We start from the raw sequence: 22167 nt of genomic DNA on the forward strand, positions 1-22167 counted from the left end.
CTAGGTTTCTCACTGAGTGAGTAGAATAGAAATCATTTGAGTACATCTCTGGAAAAAAATAATCAATTTTTCATAGACTTGTTATAGGTTTCATAAAATATATTGCACATATATTTTTAAAGCTATGAAAATGGCTTTTTAATGATACTTAAAATATATGGCATGGCAAAAAAATTATTTAAAATATGCTTCAGAGGCCTAGAATTTGGTGCTGCCTGCTAAAATATAGATGATTTGGATAAGTCTGTCTTCTTCAGATAGCTGTGAAATTTAGTTCGTCTAGTTATAAAGATAATACAAAAGGAACTAGGTGGCCAAAAGGTTTAGTGATTGGTATAAATCCTCTCTGTGTAACAGTTCCTCTAAATTTTTACCATTTAGCAGCTGTCCACTGTATGTAAATTAAATTACTAGTCATAAACCAAGTCACCAGCAAAAAAATTATCCAAATTGGAAAAGTTACCATAGTCAAAGCTTCTAGGGGTAGGCATAGTAGTCAGAAGACAAAGAGATAATGTCAAAAAGGTAGGCTCCCTTCTGTTCCAAGCTCCTACTCTACCAATTAGCTTAGCTCCTTAGAGTATGGTGTTCACAGGACCCAGTTGCCAGGCTCAATCCCATGACAAGCCAGAAAACTTTGTACATAGAACAACTCTTTCCTAAGGCTCCTTACCATCTTGCAAATATAGATTAATGGTCAAAAGAGGGAGCAGGCACAGGAAAATGGCAGGTCAATGGCAGGTAGTTTGTTAGCTCTTAGTACAGGGTATAGCCCTTGAGAACTCAGGATCACCATGGCAAAGTTCCACCACCTTTCTCAGCCTTGATAAATTTAAAGGTTCCATCATCAGAGGGTTGATAAGTAGGTGACAATTGGTTGTTTTTTTCTTCATATACAGCCACTCATGGAGATCATCTACTGAGGCACAGAAAGAATGAGATAAGAATCAGTGGAGGAAATCTCTATACTGTAGCATCACAGATACTTCAAGTATTGAAGAACATGCAGGATACTGTGCTAGTAATAGATCTAATATAAAAGCCTTGAAGGCAGTGTTGTGAGTGAAATTTAGCAAAAAGGTAAACTGAGGCAATTCTCTGAGCAAGATAACACTTATCAGCAGGAGCATGCTGCCTGTCAATAAATGGGTCAATGTATTGCCTCTATGTATGTCAAAGACCCCAACCAAAAAGACAATTTCCCTTTTATAGGTTTTGGAGAGTACAGAACAAAGAGAAGAACAGGGTAGATGACATCACAGGATTGAGGCCAATATGATTAGTTACAAAGTTACACATTATTGGTTAAAAGTTTAGTAATGAGGGCTAGCAATGACCCTACCTCCACCCCCTTCTTCTCTCATGAGACTACAAAGTGTTCATTATTGGAGTCAAGATGCAAGGTCAAAAGATAACAGGCCAGTCTCTTTGGGCAGCAAACCAGACATCCTTGAAGGATGCTTTCGTGGTATAAAGTTACTAGACTTGACTCCCTTGTGTTCACACACGCATCCTCCAAGGTCAGCTAAATTCTCTGAGGCAAGAATGAATCAGTAATTACCAGGAAAGCTGAATTTCTAAACTTAGCTCATTCCAGACCAGCTGAATTCTGAACCAAGTTCAGAGACAAAGAGCCATGATTTAAGCAATTACTGGACAAAAGCAATTAACTCCAAATGGAATCAATAAGAAAACGATACAAGATCAATCTTAATTTTCTCAGCAGGCATTATTTTGATTTTCATCACTCTCACTTGTACTATTGTAATAGCCTTCTAACTACTCTCTGCCTCGAGTCTCTCCCCACTCCAATCCATTCTCCGCACAGCTACCAAAGTGATTTCCTAAGGTATAGGTATTTCACCTCCCTACTCAATAAACTCCAGTGACTCTCTATTATCTCTTGGAAGGAACAATCTTCTTTTATGACATTTAAAACTCTTTATAACTTGGCCGTATTCTTATCTTTCTCGTCTTTTAACACATTACTCCCCTCCATATACTTCACAACCTAACCATTCTGGCCAACTCACTGTTTCCCTCATGCTTCTAAACTGGCTACACCAAAGCCTGGAAGAATCTCCCTTATAACCTCCACCTCTTCCAATTCTTGGCATCCCTTAAGACTTATCTCAAGTTCCACCTGCTCCAAGAGGACTTTCCCAGGCTCCCGAGCTACTGGTGCCTTCCCACCTAAGGATACCTTCCATCTACTCTACATTTATCTTTAATGTGCTGGTTTATGTATATATTATGGTGTCTACCCCATTAGAATGTAAGCTCCTTGAGGGCAGGAACAATTTTACTTTTTCTTTGCAACCTCAGCACTTAATACAGTGCATGGCACATAGGAGGTACCTAATACTGATTGACTGCATCTGAAGTATGTAGGATAGTGTCCGTGACATCCTAGATGCTTAAAAATGTTCGCTGATTGGTTGGTTGATTGCTAGGCACTAGGAATATGAGGATGAAATGCCATAGGCCGTTTTCTCAAGGCAAGTTATATTCTATTGGAAGGTAAAACCTGTATTTTTATTATTATAATAGTATATAATATTATTTTGAATATCATTATTCTAGTAATAACAATACCTTAAAACATGATAAATGAATAGGAGATTTTTTAAAAAAAAGGAGTGAGAGATTAGGGAGACTAAGATCACTTCTACTGGAGGGAAATTATGGAAGTCATCACAAGAGGACATGGCACCTGATCTGGGCCTTAAAGGAAGAAAAGAATTCCAACAGGTAAAGATTTCCAACAGGGGAAATCTATTTCACATAAAGCAGATCATGTACAAATAACAGGGCAGGGCAGAGAGCCAGAGCAGTGACGTGAATAAGGCACTGCTCTTAGAGTCAGGAAGATCTGAGTTCAAATCCCATTTCTGACACTTTCTCGCTAGGTGATCAGTCACTTGACATCTCAGTTTCCTTATCTGTAAAATAAAAGTGTTAAACTAGATAGCCTCTAAGGTCCCTTCCAGTTCTAAACTTATGATCTTACGATGTTCCACAGATAAATGAATTGGGCAAGACAAGACTGGAGAAGAGCCTTCGTCTAGTTTTGCTGAAACACAGTATGTGAAATAAGACTGGAAAGACAGGCTAAAGTCAGATTGTGAAGTCTTCAATGTCAGTCTGAGTTTGTATTTTGTTTGGTGAACAAGAGGAAACCTGCAAATAAAGGGGAATGCCTTTGTGAACTTTGGTGGTGATCTGCTTGTCAAGATGAAGTCTGATTTTTTTTTGAAATAATGATAACATGTACCAGTTTTGAATTTCCTTGGTTTTCCCTTCATAGAAGAGTAGGTGAAGTTAAGGCAAGCAGAGAGGGAAAATGAACAAATCTAGAACACTGAATTTGGAATCAGAAAACCTGGGTTTCAGTCATAGCCCTTTCAATTACTAACTTCTGACCTGTGGCAAGTCATTCTCTGGGCCCTGTTTCTCATCTGTAAAACAAAGAGGTTAGACTACATGAAGCCCGAGGTCTGTTTTAGCTATAAATCCAGTGATCCAAAAATGCATAGTAATATTGGTGGAGTGCCACAAATCCATCATGCATCAGGATGCTTCCTGATTCATTAAAAATAAACCAGGGTTTGCAAGAATGGACCACTGAGGGTCATACAGAAAATTTAAGTTGGCCAATGCCCAAATCAGATATTATCAAGAAAAGATGTCATTTTCCTTTGATGCCACAAATGAATGGTTTCCAACTTTAGAGAGAATCACCATCCAGCTTAGACCTCAGCATCTTTAGTTAAAGATTAGGTCAAGTGGGAAAATATGTATGAAATGATGCAGAGTAAAGTGAGCAGAAACAGGAAAACAATTTATATGGTAACACCTTTGTTAAAAGATAAACAACTTTTTGAAAGACTTAGGAACGTTGATGAATGCCATGACCAACCACAATTCTGAAAGACCAATGATAAAGCATACAACCCAACTCTTCAGAGAGGTAGACTTTTGAACTACATGAACACAATTACAAAACACTTTTCACACAAATAAACAATCGATCTAAACAATTGGAAAAATATAAATTGCTCGTGGGTAGGCTGAGCTAACATAATAAAATGACAACTCTACCTAAACTAATCTATTTATTCAGTGCCTTACCAATTAAACTACCCAAAAATTATTTTAGAGAACTATAAAAGTAGTAACAAAATTCATCTAGAAAAACGAAAGGTCAATAATATGAAAGGAATCAATGAAAAAAAATGTGAAGGAGGTAGGCTAGCCATACCAGATTTCAAACTGTATTACAAAGCAGTAATTGTCAAAACAATTTGATACTGGCTAAGAAATAGAGTGGTGGATCAGTGAAATAGATTAGGTACACAAATACATTATAGTAAATGACCACAGTAATCTAGTACATGATAAAGGCAAAGATCCAAGCTTTAGAGACAAAAACTTATTATTTGACCAAAAAAAACTGCTGGGAAAACTGGCAGAAACTAGGTATAGACCAACATCTCATATCATACACCAAGATAAAGTGAAACTTGGTACATGACCTAGATATAAAGGGTGACACCATAAGCAAATTAGGGGAGCATGGAATAGTTTGGCTGTCAGATCTATGTATAAGGGAATAATTTAGGATGAAACAAGATGTAGAGAGCATTATCAAATGTAAAATGTATAATTTTGATTGCATAAAATCAAAAAAGCTTTGCCAAACAAAACCAACGCAACCAAAACAAGAAGGAAAGCAGAAAACTAGAGGAAAAATTTAATAGCAAGTATCGCTGATAAAGGCCTCATTTCTCAAATATATAGAGAACTGAGTCAAATTTATAAGAATTCAAGTCATTCAGTTCCAAAGGATTCATGATGGAAAATGCTATCCACATGCAAAGAAAGAACTGATGGAGTCTGAATGCAGATCAAAGCATACTATTTTCACTTTCTTTATCTTTTCCATGGTTTTTTTTTTCTTTTGATGTGTTTCTTCTTTCACAACATGCCTGATATGGAAATGCTTTACATGATTGCATATATATATATATAAAACCGGTTTAAAATTCTTACCTTTTCAGAGAGGAGAGGGGAAAGGGAGAAAAGTTGAAATTCAAGATTTTTTTAAATGAATATTTAAAAATGTCTCTTTACATGTAATTGGAAAAATAAAATACTATTTAAGAAAAAAAATACAACTTTTCCCAGGCTCCCCTGCCCGGCCCACCTCTAGGTCTTTGGCCGGCAACCTGTTTCCCTGCTCCCGCTACCTGGGCCTGTCCGCTGCCACCGCCTCCATGCTGCCCAGTCCCCTGGTCTGCTGCTGTGACCCTGCCTGCTGCGCCAAGCCCAGCCCCTGTGGCCCCTGCGGCCCCTCCGGCCCATGCCTGTACCAAGGCCGCCCCGACCAGATGTTCTTCACTATCACCTCCGCAATGCAGGTGTATTTCAACGTAGCCAGTGTGAAGCAGGTGGATGTCCCAACCCAGAGTGGGGCCTTTGGGACCCTCGCTGTCCACGGCCCCATCCTGCAGGCACTGAAGCCTGGCGTGGTGACCGTGCACACCGAGGATGGCACCACCACCAGGTATGTGTGAGCAGTGAATGCCGATTCCTCGGTGCAGCTGCTGGCAAAAGAAGCCGTGGCTCTGGACATGTTGGACCTAGCAGCCGCCAGATCCAACCTGGAAAAGGCGCACTCAGACCTGTTGGGGGCATCAGATGAGGCAGCCCGGCCCCGAGGTTCAGATCTGGATAGAAGCCAATGAAGCTGCGATGAAAGCGCTGGAATTATGAGCTGGGGAGTAGAACCCTTGGAGTCGTCCAGAGATGGTGTGAGCATTCTGCTCCATAGCATTCACCCTGAGCTGAGGAGACCAGGAAATGTCCAGGAAGGAAGAGGATGCCTACCCACCAATCCCCATGCCCCCTACCCACAGATTAAAAATCACAAAGTTTCTGGGGGAAAAAAGCATTCAAGTCATTCCCCAATTGATAAGAGGTCAAAGTATATGAACCAGCAGTTTTCAGACAAAAAAAAATCAAAGCTATCTGTACTCATACGAAAAAAAAATCTAAATTATTATTGATTAGAGAAATGCAAATTAAAACAACACTGAGGTATCACCTCACATCAGATTGGCTAAAATAACAAAAAAAGGAAAATGATAAATGTTGGAGGGGATGTGGGGAAAACGGAACACTAATGTACTGTTGGTGGAGTTGTGAACTAATCCCACCATTCTGGAGAACAATTTGGAACTATGACCAAAGGGTTATAAAACTGTTTACCTTTGGGCCCAGAAATACCTCTCTTGGTCTATATCCCAAAGAGACCCAAAAAAAGAGAAAAGGCCCTACTTGTACAAAAATATTTATAGGAACTTTTCCCCCCATCAATCGGGGAATGGCTGAACAAGTTGTGGTATATGATTATGATGGAATATTATTGTGCTATAAAAAATGACAAGCAGGATGATTTCAGAAAAACCTGGAAAGACTTACATGAACTGATGCAAAGTGAAGTGAACAGAACCAGGAAAACACTGTACCTGGTAACAGCAAAGTTGTAAAATGGAGAACTGTGAATGACTTAGTTATTCTCAGCAATAAAATGATCCCACACAATCCCAAAGTACTCATGATGAAAAATGCTATCCACCTTCAGAGAAAGAACTGATATTGTCTGAATACAGACTGAAGCATACTATTTCTTTCTTCCTTTCTCTTTCTTTTTCTTTCTTTCTTTCTGTCTTTCTTGTTTGAATCTTCTTGACATATGACTGATATAGAAATATTTTCCATGATTGCATATGTATATTCTATACAGATTGCTTACCAACTCAGGAGACGGAAGGGCAAGGAAATGGAGGGATAGAATATGGAACTCAAAATTTTTTAAAAATTTTTAAAAATTATTTTAACATATAATCGAGGAAAAAAAATATTATTTTTAAAAAGAGGTAGACTTTAAAGGTGCAGAATGAGACACATCTTTTGGACATGGGAGAATTTGTTTTGATTGCATGTTTGTAATGAGTTTTGTCTTTCTTTTTATTCTCCAACTGGGGGAGAGAGCAGGAGGAGAGGAATGAGAGAGAGAGAAAATAGATTTTTCTTAGTAGAAAAAATTAAATGAAAAAATAATGATTATATTAAAAAGCTTAGGTAGCATTCAGTCTGAGACTGGGTACATTTCTTTTATAAAAACTTCTAATAATGATATGACAATTAAAATTTATATAGCAAAGAAGATGTATGGCATAGAGGAAAGAGGATCAACATTGGAGGCAGGAACACTTGGGTTCTAGTCTTGCCTCCTAAACACACAAACTGAGTGACCATGAACTTGTCATTTAACTCCTCAGCGCTCCCAGCCAACTCGAGAATATAAAGGGAAGGTAAGAAGGTGATTTGCATCCACGGAGAGATTTTGCCCCATATTGATAACTGGACCAAAAATGTAAATATATGATAATAATAATTAATAATAGCTAGCATTTATATGGTGCTTTATGATTTGCAAAGCACTTTGCAAACACTGTCTCATTTTATCTTCCCAACAACCCTGGGAGGTAGATACTATTATTATCCCCATTTTACAGAGGAGGAAAATGAGGCAGGCAAAGGTTTGATGATTTGATCAGGGTCACACATCTAGTAAGTATCTGAGGCTGTATTTGAACCCAGATGTTCAGGTCTTCCCAACTCTAGGGCCAGGTATGTGTGTGTATGACTCTAAAGTTCACAAAGTGTTTTCTTCACAATAACCATGGAAACAGGTAGCACAAGTATTATTATCCTCATTTTATGATGAGAAAACAGGCTCAGGTAAGCTACCTGCAAGAGCCAGAGCTAAAATTTGATCCAACCATTCCCAGACCATGCACAAGACTTTGGGGATAATTTCCCCATAGATCTGGGATGCACTTTGCATGGTAAACAAACCCTGCAAAATGTACTCTCATGGTCTAGAATGTGGGGAAAACAGAGGTAGAAGAGAATGAGGAAAGTGGGCGTAACCATTATGGCTTCCAGAAATCTAATAGCAACTGAGAACAGAAAATGAGGATTTGGTTTCATCACATCTTGAAAATGAGTGGGCCAAATTGGCTCATGGGTCAGGAGGTTAAAGGGGCTTTGTGTCTCCTGTTGCAGTTGAGCAATCAGGAACGTTTAGAAAGCCCTGAAGGACAATGAGTCCCCTTGATCGGTTTCAAGTGTGGTAAGATGATAGCCAAGAAAGCAGAATGCCAGGAAGTATGGCCTAAGGCCCCACAGCTTCATCCTTCAAAGAGTCGCAAAAATTATTGAAGTATATTGGGTTTGGGCATGACATGATGTGAATGACCAGATTACCCATGTTTTAGAGAAATCACTTTTGGCAGGGCTATGCATCAGGGAGCTGGGACGAGGAGGAAGGATACATCCTGATGAGTCATTGAGTAAACTGGTCTTTGGGCCCCTGGCAAGAGGGAAAAGGTGGTTTAGGGACATTCCTTAAGAGAGGTCACCCCTCCACCCAGCCCACCTAGCTCTGCCCTGGACCATGAAGGATGCCAGAGTCTCAAGCACCTTAGAGCCAGCTAGAATTCAGTGGACAGAGCACGGGGCCTGGAGTCAGGAAGACCTGAGTTCAATTTTGTTCCCAGATACTTACTAGCTATATCATTATGAAATGGGGATCATAAAGCACTTATCTTCTAGGATTGTTGTGAGGGTCAAATAAGATAATAAGATCACAATACCTGGCATGTAGCAGATGCTATAAAAATGCTAGCCGTTATTATTTATTTATATTGTTTTATGTTATATTTAAGATAAGTATTATATTACATATTATATATGATTGTGTTGGGTGTTACATTTACTCATTATTATCATATGGTTTACAAAATGCATCTCTCACACCCATCCTACAATGCAGGCAAGGCAAACATTAATTAGTATTCTCACGTCACAATTGAGAGACCTCAGATTCAGAGAGGTTAATTGATTTGCTCATGGACTTGAGTGTAACTCTCCTGACTCTAGGTCCAAGCTTTGGAGTGAGGATTAGTCTGCTTACCTCTGTAAAATATTGCCCAAGGTGGGAAAAGGACAACTCTGAAAATGTTCAGGCAAGAAGAGGGTACGGTCCCTTCTCTTGTTGACCCTGAGAAGACGGAACAAGGGCATAAGGGGAAATCTGAATTCCTCATTGAGGAAGGATGGCAGCTCTCTGATCTGACTGCATAGGGAGGGGGCTAATCCAGCTCAAAGGATTGTGTTCCTGGTAAATTGTAAGCCTCTTTCTCATTCATCACCATTCAAGAACACCAAGATCACTTGAAAGTCATCAGCTCCTCGTAGCCTATGGGGGGAAGAAAACCAATTCTCAGAAATGTAACTACCCGCAAGTAGCTGAAACATCTTTGTCAAAAGAAATTGTAAAAAAAAAAAAAAAAAAAAGAAATCACATTTGCATATCATCCTTTGGTTTCATAAGAATAATAGACATTTATAAAGTTTGCAGGGTATTTTACATATAATATCTCATTGGAGCTTCATAATACATCTGTGAGGCAGGCATTACTGCCATTTTGCAGACCAGAGAACAGAGGCTCAGGCTGGCCTTGGGTCACATCAGAGGTAGGATAGGAAACTAAGTCTTTTTTAATACAAGCACAATACTTTTTTCCACTTTACCACACTATATCCCCAGCACCCAGAACAGCACCTGGCACGTAGTAAGTGTTTTATAAATTCTTGTTGCCCAACTGACAACTAGTCCATGGGGTAAGTAGTGAAGGCAGGGGAAAGGGAAGGAGGCTTATTGTCCAAGGGCCTTTAGAAACTCTCCCTAATACCTAAGAGTGCTAGGGATTTTCCTAATCCCCCCCAACATGTTGCAGTAAAAAAGAATGCCGGATCTAGAGTAGGAGAGCTGAGGTTCACCTCCCAGTTCTGCTCCTGATTAGCTGAGTGACTTGGGCACAGATTCCTTATCTATAAAATAAAAGGGTAAGACTAGATGACTTCTGGGTCCCCTCCAGCTCCAAATCTGTAATCCTACAATTAGATTAGAATATTCACTGTGTTGGCTATGCCTGCAATCCTCTTCTTCCTCATCTTCGAGTCTTGAAGTCTCTGGCTCTCTTCAAGGCTCAACTCCAACATCACCTCTTACATGAGACCTTTCCTAATGTCCCTCCCTTGTTAGTGTCCTCCGCTCCCCCATTCCCTTGTATACATTTTGTATTTATTTATTTGTATACATATTTCACCTTAGGTAGGATATGAGCCCCATGAGGGCAGGGCTTGTTTTTGTCCCTGGATCTCCAGAACCTAACTCAGTGCCTGGCAGATAGCAGACACTTAATAGATGCTTGTAGCATCAATGTAGGAAGCACGCACACAGGATACTGCATTGAATAAAACTAGAGAAGTTTCTGCTTTCCTGATCTGGGCAGGGTGGCTCCCAACTGGTGATTTAGAGAAGAAAAAATAAGGAGACAAAACATGCATAGTGTTTGCTAGTTGCATTTTGTTTGGGAAACCCAAATTATACCCAGCAGACAAATCCTGTTCCAAGTCTTCCTGTGTTTTCATTTTGAACAAGGAGGCTGTCTCTTCCTCAAGAAAGGTTCCTATTTAGCCAAGCTTTTGTCTCCCTCTTGTGCTCAAACTATGAGTAGCACTGAATAAACCCAAATTCTAAACTTGAGGAAACCTGGAAAAAGAACTGAATCCTTTGATGTTTACACAAGCTGTGTAAAGTGATCTTAAAGAGGGTACGGTATTGTAGTGTTGTACAGATAACACTCAAATTAATACTTTCCCTGTGAAAGTAAAGTTCAAATCAGATAAGATCAGATCAGTATAAATTGCAAACCTACCAGAGCAGCATAACAAAATCAATGCAAGAGCTGTATGATCACTAGGCTAAAAGACTCAAGATTGATTTTTCCCCCTTTTAGTAAAACACAAAACTCCTCGGTGAACTGAAGTCATCTTTGAGTTCTGTATCTCACAAAGGTTTGTGTTGTAAAAAATAGAGCGACTTATTAACAACAACAATTTTCTTCCAGTAGCTATATAGACATCTGGATTTGCACGATCTCATTGGGCAATGATTTTTTAAAGCATTAACCTTGGGGAAAAAATTCAGGCCAAGCACCAGGGTTAGCAATTGCGGGATTAAATACACTCCGGGAAACTTGGCTAAATCCTAAAATGTTCAATTATCATCTTCTTTAAAATTTGATCTTCAAAGAAAGTTGTATTTCTAAGTGGCCCTGTGCCATCTTTGATTTCTTTTATTTTGGAGTTGACTCCACCCAGTAGTAAAAAGAGGATTAGATTTGGAGTCTGGAGAGATATAGGTTCAAATAGCATCTTCTAGCACTTACTGGGTGAACCTAAACATATTAACTCCTATGAAACATCAGTCTCCTCCTCTATAAAATGGGCTAATAATATACTGCTTGTCTCATATATTTGTTGTAAGGGAAGCACTTTAAAAATCTCAAAATGCTAATATAAATGTGAGTTATTATTTGCTAGACTCAAATACTGGATCAGCCGGTATTTGCTAAATACCCACTATATACCAGGAACTGTGCTTCCAGAAGAAAGCTGAATACAGAAGAGAATACAGGAACATAATTCCAGTTTCCTCCTACCTTGCCCCTCTCCAATTCATCCTCTGCACAGCTTCCAAACTTAAATTCCTAAAATAAATATGTGACCATGTCACTTCTTTGGTCAAGAAGCTCCAGTGGCTCCTTCGTATGGCTAGGAAAAAGCCTGGCTCTTTTGGTTTGTATTTAAATCTCTTCATAATCAGGCTCCAACCCATTTTCCTAGACATATTTCACATGATCCCCTCTCCAATCTACACTCCAAACAATATTTGCTCTTCCCTAGGCATAATATGAGGGCGGCTAGGTAGCACAGTGGACAGAGTGACAGGTCTGGAATCAGGAAGACTCACCTTCCTGAGTTCAAATCAAGCCTCATATATTTCACTAGCTGTGTGACCCTGGGTAAGTCACTTAACCCTGTTTGCCTCATTTTCCTCATCTGTCAAATGAACTAGATGAGCTCATTTTGAGAAATTTGAGAAGAAAATGCCAAACCAATTCAGTATCTTTGCCAAGAAAACCCCAAATGGGGTCATGAAGAGTCAGACACAACTGATAACGACTGAACAGCAATAACAAAAAGGCATGATATGCTGTATCTTAATACCAGGTTGCCCCCAAGCCTGATGTGTGCCTCCTCCATTCCTCTTCTTGGAAGTCTTCATTCTATTCAAGGCTCAGTTCCAATGCCACTTGTTACATAAAGGCTTTTTTAAAAATCTTCACCATTGTTATGGTTCTTCCTCCATCCCCCAACTCTGGAAAAAAACCACTTTGAATATTCCTTGTATATATGTATATATTTTGTATTCCTAGTATCAAGCCCAGTGTCTGGCACATAGCAACTGCTTCATAAATGCTCATTGAATTGGGTTAAGCTGAGCATCATTAAAACTCAAGGTTGTTTCTGAGAGATACAGTCGCTGGAATCTTCTGCTGTGGACAAAGGGCCTGGTTTTCAAAATGTATCCCCCTTATCCTTCAGAGAGAAATGTCTGGGTACCTTTTATAACACCAAATGAGGAGACATTATTTCTTGCTTTCTGCTATCTCAGTAATGAATCCAAGAACCTCTGATAGAGATGGGGAAAATAGTGAGGAACGCAGAGCACCAGTTATTTTCAAGGGACTAGGTCAAGTTCTGCCTGTTCGTTCTATCGTGTGAATCTCAGAAGCCTAAGTGGGAAGAGATCTTAGAGATTGTTTGGTCCAGGGTGCATGGCTTTTACTGTAGAAGCAGATTCTCAATCATATCATTCTTTGGTTACCCACTGTTCCCTTTCCTGTTACCAGGGCATCAGATGGTACATTAAGTCAGAAGCACATGTACAGGTTGGACTTTCAACCCAGAGAGTGAGAACATAGGTGGACAGGTTAGTCATGTACCAGCCAAGGCTTTGATGTCTGAATTGTATTGTTTCTGAAATACCAAAGATTCCACTTTAACAAGTTTATGAACCTATCGTACGGCAACTGATTCAATTTAACAAACCTTATGTAATACGCTATAAAAGGCTATGCTGGGTGTGCAGGAGACTCAAAGATGGCATGGATCCCCCAAATTATGATCAATTAATTAATCAATCAACCAAGTATTAAGCACTTACTATATGCCAAGTTTGGCGGATACGAAGAAAGTCAAAAATATTTCCTGTTCTCAAGGAACTTACATTGTAATTGGGAAGGCACCATGTTAATAAATAGATGCATGCAATATAACATAATAGCTACCCTTTTTGCTATCCTCAGTATTCATAGCAAGCCTCAACCCATTCTCAAGTAGGTTGACTAAGATATGGACACAGATAACTAATACAGAGCAGAAAATGACAAGTACATAGGAGAGATGTTGAGTACTGTGAATTATATCCTTTTTTAAAAATTCTGCCTGAATACTAATGTGAAACAGGCTAGTTTGAAAAGTTCCATTTTATAGATGGAGATACTGAGACTCTAAAAGCTATTATGATTTGCCCAAGGTAAAGGAATTAATCAGGATCACAGTATCATGGATTTAGAACTGGAAAGGACTTCATTGAGTTCAACCCCCTCGTCTTACGGGAGAGGTAACTGAGGCCAAGAGAATTGCCCGAGATCAGATTTAGTAAATGGCAAAAACAATAGATGAACTCTGGTGCTCTCACTCCAAACCCAGTGCTCTTCCACTGCGCCATATTTCTGGCATGGAAGAGTGACATACATGAAGAGAGTCATGTCCCACCCCCTTCTAAACCATCTGTCCTGGATTTTTTTCTACTCTCCAGGTACGTGATGGTCCAAGTGCCATGATCCAGTCCAGAAAAGCCTTTGATTTACCTTCCCATACTTTGGGCCTACCATTGCTGATGCAGGGAAAAACCACTTAAGATCAAAAGAATCAGTCAGCTAAGGCCTGAATGGTTTCTTCTGTTCAGCTTGTACCTTACAGAAGGAACAGTGCCCAAAGCCCTTAAAAAATTGCCCAGTGACAAGTGTAGAATGCTGGGGGAGAGGTGGTTAAGGGATGTGAACTCAATCCATTTCCATTTCTATTGGCACCAGTTCCCAAGCAGCCTTTTAACAGAGATGTTTAATTGATCTTTATTGAGCAGAACCTTCCCTTCTGCTTGTAAAAGAAATTATCGTTTTCCCCCTCCAGTTCAATCTGGTAAAGTTAATAGCCCCAGTTTTCCCTTACAGCAGAGATACTTAATGACCAGAGACTATCATAAATAGAGTTTATTGTCTGAGATACAAGCCCATTTCTAATCAGCCATCATGACTCAGACAGCCTCACCTGAATTTGTTGACTTTTGGAGGGACTCCTTCCGGTTGATGTGGGCTGTCACTTGGTTTCTGTTACTCAATTAGTCAGTGCCTTCAGGAAAGTGATCTATAGGCTTTTGTGCTAAGCCCTTGAGAAGACTGTAATGTCTATTGATTGGACCCGCTCACACAACCACTTTGAGACAAGGCACAAGAGCTCTGAAGTCATCTGTTGCACACATTTTGCAGGAATACGTGTAGGTAGAAAGAACACAATTACGATACTTCCTGAATTCAGAGATATATCTCACACAGGCTCATACTTTGGCAGCTGGGAGAGGAAGAAATTAGATGGAATGAATGAAGAATGAAAAAGTGGAAATGTAATTAAAAGGAATTTTTAAAAAAACAGCAACTAGGTGAGGCGTCCCAGAAAACTTTCAACCGTGGACATCCTGCCCTGTGGATATTAGCATCGTTCTTCATGAAGACTTAATGAAAGCATGAGGAAACTAAGATTCCCGTTTTGTAGATAGGGAAAATAGGGTTAAATGATTCTCTTAATTAGAGAGGCCCAATTTAGAAATGAAGTAGAGTCCTACAGTCAACTCTTGCTTATTTGGCGATTAATTATCATCCTCCTCCTTTTTACTAATGATTTTTGCTCAGCTAATTCCCCTCCATGAGCCATGCCAAATATTATCCCTTAGATACTAGCTCAGCAATTGGACAAGGAGCTCCTCCATGTCCTGGCCCAAGAACCCCTTTGCCAGAATGGGACACCTATGCACTCACTGGTTAGGCTACTGGAATGTGAGCTCTTTAAAGACAGGGATCATACATCACTGTATCTCAGCCAGAGACTAGCCTGATGGTTTGCATAAAAAAAATGCTGGACGTATTCTGAGCCAAGGAACAGATGAATGAATCAGAAGGTTCTGTGACCCAGGTCACTCAAACAATGGAGCCAGTAGCAGAAGCTAGGCTCAGACTAGGCCCTCCAACCTCACTTTGGTGCAAGATGCTGCAAAGCAATACAACATCTCTCATTTTAGAGACCGTCCCATCCCCAAGCAGTCACTTGGTGCGGACAGAAGAGAAAATGCAGTGAAAAAAGGAAGGCTAATCTTCCAGTCATGTGCAAGGGAGGGCCCGATAGCACTCTCTTTGGTCCAAACTGGAAAATTAAGCTAATTGCCTTACCCTTTGGCCTCTGTCTCCTTATATCTCAAGCTTCTGAGATTATATGAGGTTCCCAGAAACTGAGGATATCGTCAAAGTTCATGCTTTCGTAATTAAATAATGGATTTGGGTTGGTTTGCTTCTCTCTCTCTCTCTCTCTCTCTCTCTCTCTCTCTCTCTCTCTCTCTCTCTCTCTCTCTCTCTTTCTCCTTTTCCTTTGGCATTGGGAGGTATAAAAGAAATAAAATCCAAGCACATTATTCTAGTTTCCTAGTCTAACTATTAATATATGACAAGCATGAGGTGCTAATAATTTTTTTCACCCTCATTGCTGAAGCAATAGATAAATCCAATTTATAGCATCATTTTCTTTTCCCTAAAGCAGGCAATATTAATTAAGAAATGAGGATATGACAGGGTGTGCACTAATGGGCTATTAATGTATGCCATGGGCTCCTGGCTTGGTACAAAGCCAAAGGCCGAGTGACTTCTACCACCCCATAAGTTCACTAACAGCCAATTAATGCACATGCTGAAATGGCTTCTCTTGGACTCACCAAGGTGCTTCTATTTTAAAACCCATGAAGTTTCTAAGTTACTTGTTTCAGTGCTTGCTGTTTTGTTGTTTGATTTGTTTGGGTTTTTTCCCCTTTTGCAGCAGAAAGTGAATCCTCCAAAAAAATTAGGGGGAAATTACCAAAGGTCTGGGACCAGATGAACTGAGCAAATGGCCACAGGAAATGTTCACTTTTTACTCTTTGGACACATTTACAGGAAACAAATATATCCTAGCATATTCTGTTATTTGTTCCCAGAGACTCAATTAGCATACTGCAAAGTGGGGTTTTGCCTCAGGTCACTGATATTTTGGGGCAGGAAATTAGAGGGATACTTCTCTCCTGTTACAATCATCATCATCATCCCTATGTCCCTTCCAGGGTCCTATCCTTCTCCAGGGCTCACCTTCCCCTCCCCAATTCCTGCTTGAGTGAAGATCAGCCCCCATACCTACTCCCACCCCCATCAAAGTGATCGCACTTTCCAAGGTCTCCTAGGACAGTCCAACTCAGACTGTCCCTTCTCCACCTGCTTTTGACTCAGGTGAAACAATTTCTTCTTTTCTATTTGTAGAACATCCACAGGGTTGTTTTCTTTCATGTTCTGCTGATATTGCTTGTCTACCTGGTACAGAGCACAAAGGTTTTAGAGAAAGCAGTTTACAAGCATGTGTTTGTCTTACAACCTAAAAAGATATTGGGCACATGCAGGCTAGATCGCACTCTGCTCCTTGGGCAGCTAGGTGGTGCAGGGGATAGAGGTCTGGCCCTCGAACCAAGAAGATCTGAGTCCAAATGCAGTCTCAGATACTTCCTAACTGTGTGATCCCCGACTTTGGCTGCCTCTGTTTCCTCAACAGTAAAGTGGGGATAGTGATAGCATCTACCTACCATGTTAAGATAATATTTGTTCAGCACTTAGTGCTGCTGCCCAGCACATAGCAGGAGCTTTTAAAATGTGTGTTTCCTTTCTCCTAGTTGTAGTTCAATCATTTTTCAGTCACGTCCAAAACTTACTGACCCGATTTGGGGTTTTCTTGACAAAGATCTGGAGTAGTTTGCCATTTCCTTCTCCAGCTTATTTTACAGATGAGAAAACTGAGGCAAACAGGCATAAGTGACTTGCCTAGGGTCACACAGCTAGTGAGTGTCTGAAGCTAGATTTGAACTCAGGAAGATGAATCTTCTTTATTTCTACTTGGACATTCAATTCACCGTGCCACTTAGCTGCTCATAGATGCCTTTCCTCCCAGCCTGGGACCAAAGTGTGCACATTGACATACAAAGATTTTGGAAATAGGGATTAAAACTTCTTTCCTTACTATCTCCAGGATAAGGAATCTCCCATTGCTAATCCAGGATAGCATCTTCAAAAATTTTAGGAATTTGCCCAGGGGCTCTGAGAGGTCTTGCCCAGGATCCCACAGCTGGCACGTGGTCAGAGGCTGGATGTGAACTCAGGTTACTCCTGGCTCACACTCCCTCTCACAAAGAACTTAACAAAGCTGAAAGCTCTATTAAAATGTTAACTATTCTTAGTATTGGGACCTGAGGTCACATTTCACTCAGGCCTCTTCTGTTTCCCATATTTTGGGGCAGTTTGACATTTTAATTAACTTAGTAAGATTTGCATTTTCTTGCTCCCAATAGCGGGCATACTTTTACAGAGATGGCAGCAAAAGGGATGAGATCACTATGGACCTGAGTTCCCTATGCTTAGAATTCGTTGGGATAAGCCAGATTACTTTCCAGCACCTACTCTGCAGATGCTCAAATGGCAAAAGGAAAAACAAGTTTAAAGTGAAGGCTGACTATGCCTGTGGAGTTTCCTACTCTGTAGATTTCTTTCATTTAGTAACAGTAACTATCTTCCTTTATTGGTTAGAATGTGGTCCTGAAAGGAGACACCAAGATGGAAGCCAGGGCCTTCCATCCAAGGTCCTACCGAGACCTAAAATTCAAAACTTATTTAAAGACCTTATCTTGATGCATTTGGTCTTATTTGGGTGAAGGAGTTGCCCTGGTATCTTAGAAGCTCAAGAATGGATCTCTATCTTCTCTTTGAGATTCTCTTGTAAATTTTTGAGAAACCGCTATCTTTGGTTCTCTTCCTACCAGACTGACTGATCCTTTTCAGTGTCCTTTGCTGGAATTTCAACCAGGTTGTGCTCACCAATTAAGGCTCTGTCCTGGGCCCACTTCTCTTCTCTCTGTATACCATTTGTTTTAGTGATCTCACCAATTCCCATGTATACAATTATGATCTCTTTGCAGATAATTCTCGTATCTATTTAGCCACTTCTAACCTCTCTCCTGACCTTCAGTCCCACATCTCCAGCTGCCTGTGGGACATCTCAAACTGGATATCACATAGACATTTTTAATTTTACATGTGCAAAACTGTAGCCATTTTCTTCATCCCCTTCTCCAGCACCACCCCCCTTCCAAAGGCCCCATCATCCTCCCAGTCACCCAGGCTCATACTCTGTGTGTCAACCTAGGTCTCACCCCCTTACTTAATCAGTTGCCAAATCATGTTGATTCTACCTACTAAATATCTCTTGCATGCTCCTTTTTCTTTCTTCTCACACTGCTACTACCCTGGTGCAGGCCCACATCACTCCCATCTGGATTACTGCAATAGCCTCCTGGTTGGTCTGCCTGCCTTGGGTCTCTTCCCACTCCAGTCCATCCTCCACTCAGCTGTCAAATTGGTCTTCCTAAAGTGCATGTCTGATCATGTTACCCCAATAGTCAACAAAATCCACTGGCTACCTATTACCTCCAGGACCAAATACAAAATGTCCTGTTTGGCTTTTAAAGTCCTTCATAACTTTGCTGCTTCTTACATTTCCAGTCTTCTTACACTTACTCTCCTCCACGTACACTGTGATCCAGTGACACTGGTCTCTTTGCTGTTCCTCACACACACAAAAATTCTGTGCATTTTCACTGGCTGTCGCTCTTACCTAGAACTCTTCCTCCTCATCTCTACCTCCTGGCTTCCTTCAAGTTCCACCTTCCTTAAGAAACCTTTTCCAGTCCTCATTAATGTTAATGCCTTTCCTCTGATATTATCTCTAACTTAATTTGTATACATCTTGGTTGTACGTAATCATTTGCATGTTGTCTCCCCCATTAGACTGTGAGTTCCAGGAGAGCAAGGGTTGTTTTGTTTTCCTCTGCATCCCCAGTGCTTGGTATAATGCCTGGTACTTAGTAGGTACTTAATAAATGCTAAATAAATAGACAAATAGAGATAGACAGACAGATAGGTAGACAGATTAGATAGAGATGGATAGATAGATAGAAACATAGATAGATATAGATGGATAGATAGATAGATAGATAGATAGATAGATAGATAGATAGATAGACAGACAGATAGATAGATAGATAGATAGATAGATAGATAGATAGACAGATAGATAATTACCAAGATAAAAAATGCTTGGGCACTCCAAGAGCCTAACTAGACTCTGTTTTTACCTCTGTTCCTCTCTAACTTTAAATTTAATATAGTATCATATCTTTATTTTTCTTAGGGTTTACGTTTCTTGGTTTGTGGTTTTGTTTTGTTTTTTGGTGGGGAGGAAGTGGGATGAGGATCATATAAGGATTTTCTTCCTTGGTAAAACTTCTAGGCTTTTATATTACACTTTTCTTAAAATAGACTGGAGCACATCTACCCTTCAGAGGATGATTTCTTATAACTGAAATTTCTGTTTTAAGAATTTTGCTGGCGGCTTATGTGCCCTCAGTAATAAAAGGTATTTTCCAGACTCATTCCGAGGAATGAAAATCTGAGTTTCTAGAGAGCAAGAAAATGAAAAGTCCAGAGATTTGTTTCTTTTACTACTTTTAACCTGATAAAAGACTGTCCCAGGTGAAAGACATTCTACTATAAATTGTTATTGTCCATAGGGCCCCTATACAATTAACTGGATTATTCAAATGGGTCACAATTTGAGGGGAAGTTTACTGGACTTTAACACATTGGTATCAGTGAGACATAGTAGAAAGAGTGCTTTTAGTTACAGTGCCTTCCCTTTGTTGATTATTTTCTATTTATACTGCATGGAGCTTGTTTGTATATATCTGTTTGTATGTTGTCTCCCCCACTAGATTGTAAGCTCCTTGAGGACAGAGACTATTTTTTGTTTTTCTTTGTATTCCCAGCACTTAGCACTTAGTGCCATGCCCTGTGCTAAGCACCAGGGACACAAAGACAAGAGTAAAGCAATTCCTACTCTCAAGAAGCTTAGGATCTAGTGGAAAAGACAATAGATAGATAGAAAGATAAATAGGCAGATAGGATAGATAGATATGGTGAGGAGAGAGAGAGGGGGGAAGACAGGATGGATAGATAGATAGATAGATAGATAGATAGATAGATAGATAGATGGATAGATAGATGGATAGATGGATGGATGGATAGATAGATGACATATGAAAAGAAAATACAAGACAATTTTAGAAAGGAAGGCACTTAAACACCTTCTTCAGAAATTGGTACTTGAACTGAGTCTTGAAATAAATTAGGAATTCCAAGAGGCAGACGTGAGGAGAGAGTACATTCGAGGCATGGAGATAACCAGTAAAAAGTCACAGAAATAGGAGATGGCATATCATGTGTGAAGTAGTGTTAAGTAGACCTGTATGGCTGGACCATGGGATACCTGGAGAACATACAAGAATATTGGAAAGGACTGGACCCTGAAGAAAACATGGAGCGATTGGAATTTACAGAGTGGGGAAGGTTGGGTGAGGGCGACATGATCAGAACTACAGGAGGAAAATCACTTTGGTGGTGGTGTTTTATAATAGCACAAACACTAATCCAAGGGGACTTTCTTTAGCATGCTAATGTGAATGACGAATCCTGGAATGAGAGTATTATAAAAGCGGATAAGATGACCAGGTTGCTGAGAAGACAATACGCCTAACTGGAATACAAGTGGGAGGATATCAAAGGACAATGGTGTGAAAATTCTAAAGGGTATGTGTGTGAACAAATAGGAAGAAAGGAAGGGGTGGGAGGGGAAGATAGAGAAGAATCCAAGATGATTAGAGAGAGAGGCTTAGAGAAACCAGGAAAAAAGAGATGGAATATCGATTCCTGGGTTAATGGATATGGACAAAAAAACTTTACATTGGTGATGAAGGTAGCAGCACTAGAAGGCATTCCAACCAAAAGCCTAACAGATCAGTTCCTGGGACACAAGGAGGAAATGCCTTTTATCCCTCAAAAGGCTAAAAGGGCAGACCACTCAGGACTACTGAATAAAAATGGTAGACTCATCTGATAAACCATAACGCCAAAGGTAAGAGGCCTAGTCGATAGACCTCCAAGACCAAAGGAGAGTAACATCAGAGAGCACCTGCAAGGCGGTGTTCTTCAGTGAAGACTGTTGCAAAGCTACCTGGGACACAAGCAGTGTCAGATATAGATGCAACAGCCTAAGTTTGTACTGTGAGATTCTTCAGAGTGGTAAAGTTTGGCTGAGCCATCTTTGTGTGTTGGATAGTAATTTACAAGGGAGGGTTGGAGGTGGGTGGGAGTGATTTTACTACCACTGGAGAAACCAAGAAAAGGGGAAGAAAAGCCAGAATCTAGGGACAAAGTCTTCCATGAAAGATATCTGTATTGATCCCCTCCAGTGTTGGAGGCAAACAGAGAACATGAGACCTAACAGGCTAAAGGATACAGGGTGGCAGACCCATGATCTTATAATCAGCATGAATCTTCCTACTTAAAGGAAAATAGATGGTGTTAACAGAAAGTATGATAAACTGTGTCCAAGTTCTCTCACACAGACAGATTTTGTTAACTCTCAGAGTGTTATCAAGGTTCTCTAAGTAAGAAGATTCCAGTGGTAGTCAATGAATAAACTATTGGCTATTCTAAATCTAGCCTGGATGTTATTGGAGTTTTGCCAAGTGACCGTGCAAGCAGTATCTTCTCTTGGATATTCTACTCAGTAGGTTTCCAACATGTTATCTAAGGAAACATAGAATACTATATGAATAACTGATACCTAACATTAAAATATAGAAACATCCCAGTTAACCAGCAAATA

The 22167-nt window shown here is 40.1% G+C and overlaps 1 pseudogene; it reads left to right on the plus strand.

Moving 5' to 3' along the window:
- Positions 1 to 2706: 2706 nt before the first annotated feature.
- LOC118832147 lies at positions 2707 to 5775 on the plus strand (annotated as a pseudogene).
- Positions 5776 to 22167: the final 16392 nt, after the last annotated feature.

The sequence above is a fragment of the Trichosurus vulpecula genome, chromosome 9, assembly GCF_011100635.1.
Source record: "Trichosurus vulpecula isolate mTriVul1 chromosome 9, mTriVul1.pri, whole genome shotgun sequence".
Classification (NCBI taxonomy): domain Eukaryota; kingdom Metazoa; phylum Chordata; class Mammalia; order Diprotodontia; family Phalangeridae; genus Trichosurus; species Trichosurus vulpecula.